Source organism: Silene latifolia, chromosome 4 (assembly GCF_048544455.1).
Source record: "Silene latifolia isolate original U9 population chromosome 4, ASM4854445v1, whole genome shotgun sequence".
Classification (NCBI taxonomy): domain Eukaryota; kingdom Viridiplantae; phylum Streptophyta; class Magnoliopsida; order Caryophyllales; family Caryophyllaceae; genus Silene; species Silene latifolia.
In genome coordinates, this window is record NC_133529.1 from 21,415,361 (window position 1) to 21,417,636 (window position 2,276).

At 37.6% G+C, this 2,276-nt stretch overlaps 1 non-coding gene across 1 annotated transcript; it reads right to left on the reverse strand.

Moving 5' to 3' along the window:
• Positions 1-1,894: 1,894 nt before the first annotated feature.
• On the reverse strand, positions 1,895-2,001 carry LOC141654367 (small nucleolar RNA R71). The gene has a single exon (XR_012547927.1). It is a non-coding gene; the product is annotated as a small nucleolar RNA R71 (small nucleolar RNA).
• Between the last annotated feature and the right edge of the window lie 275 nt (positions 2,002-2,276).

Genomic DNA, 2,276 nt, shown 5'->3' on the forward strand with positions numbered 1-2,276 from the left:
CCGGCGATTCCTCAAGGACTTAATCGTCATTTAAGCCCTTAGTAAACCCTAATTTATGTAACTAATCCCCACTATAAATACCCCATTAGGCTTATTAGAAGAGCATGTTCTTCTTAGCAATCTCTAGTTTAGTTAATATCAATCAAATCTCTCTTTAATCTTGTAATCAACATTTAATCAAGTTTTAATACAAGTTTCATTTCCTTAATCTCTCTTTTGTTCATCCTTTGTTTTGGGTAATTGAAGATTATTTGGGATATTATTGGGAGATTGACAACCTTCCAATCTATCATCAAGTACTTCTATTATTCTTTGCTTTATTATTGGAATCATTAGTAGGTATAATTCTCTTAATCCCTTTTTAATTATTGCTAATTATCTTCATTTATTCATCATGTTTCACTTTGCTGGTATGATTGACAACCTTGCTAGCATGTTCAACATGATAATGAGTGAGTAGTTTCCTTAGCTGAGGTTAATGGGTAATTAGGGGAAACCAACATGGGGGATGATTCATGCTTAATTTAATATGTTTTCATAGTTTATTTGCTTGCTTGTTGTGATCTCAACTTATGCACATGTTATGTTTGATGAAATGGGAGCCTATGAATCCTTGCATTTTTTACCCATCACCTATCTTTTCAATGAGACTTGTAAGACATAAACCAACTCGAGTCTCATTAGACCATGCATATAGTTGAGTAGGGAAGATTAAGTCGACTTGTAGATGTTGTACAATCTAATCGATTCGGCTCCGGGACCCAAACTTTCCTAGGATTGTAAGATATAAACCAACTCGATCCATCACAACAATAATTGCTTGCTTATATTTTGAGAATATGTTTGTATGATGAATTCCCATGAATCCCCTATGACCCCACGACACCCTAGTGCCTTTTATCAATTGTTTACACCCTTTTTTAATCATCTTGCTAGTTTACTTTCATTGCTATTTAGTGTAGTGATCTTCTACTTCAAACCCCAAATTGTGACACCCTTAGACACCACTAGTTGCAATAGAAAACCTCATCTCAATTCCCGTCCCTTGGGATCCGACATTTACTTGCCTCTTTACTAATTGTAGAGTTGTTTGTGAAGTTATAAATTGTGTTTTGGTCTAGGTGCTCCTAACGACAAGTACCGAAAACTAAACCTCCTCGAGAGTCCGACCAAAAATGGCGCCGTTGCGGGGGTGACTGGTGTTAACTTGATTTAGATTTTCTTATATTGTTATTAGTTGTGTCTTTCTTTGCCTTGGGGAAGTAAAACTCCTCAAGGTTTGTTCTAATTATTTTCGAGTTGTTTGATATTTTGCATGTCTAGAAGATCACAAGGTAACTTGTTACCCTTTGATCACGAAATTGAAAGGACTTTGACAACCAATAGAAGACTTTCTAGGAGAACTTTGAGAGGTATTGGTGAGGTTGTAGATATTCAACCAAACACTATTGAGTTCATCAACCCTTTTGCAAGAGAAGGTGAGGAGAACCCAACACAAAATCCAACACAAAATCAACCCACAATGCCTAAATTCTCATCACATTCCGTACCAACCGAGGAGAACCTACCCAATGGTACTCCCACACCACAACACTTAACCGGAAATTTTATTGCCAAATCCGCATTTATCCAATTAGTCGAAAGAAGCCAATTTGGGGGGATGCCTAGTGAAGACCCTCACTCTCACATGGAAACTTTTTGTGACTATTGTGATGCGATATCTCAAACCGGTGTAACTCAAGACCAAATTCGATGGGTCTTATTTCCTTTTTCTCTAATTGGCACCGCGAAACAATGGTTGAAAGGCCTTAATAAGGCTACTCTCGGAATTGATTCTTGGAAGAAATTGGCTCTAGCTTTCTACAAAAAGTTCTATCCACCGGAAAAGACTAACATGCTAAGAGCTCAAATTAATGGCTTTAAGCAAAGAGATGAAGAATCTTTGTATGAAGCTTGGGAGCGATTCAAGGGAATTTGTCGCTCATGTCCTCACCATGGACTTAGCGAGTGGTTCTTGGTACAACAATTTTGGAACGGTCTTTATGAAGACTCAAGAAACATTCTCAACATGGGATCAAATGGAATGTTCACCGAAGTTGATGACAATCAAACTTGGAACAAGATTGAGGAAATGGCGGTCCATAACTCACAATATAGTAGACCTCTCAAGGCTACTAGAGGAGGAAAGCATGAAGTGGACTCTATTACTCAATTGGGTGCTCAACTTAATGCTCACATTGATACCACCAATTTGAAGTTTGAAAAAGCTATGGCTA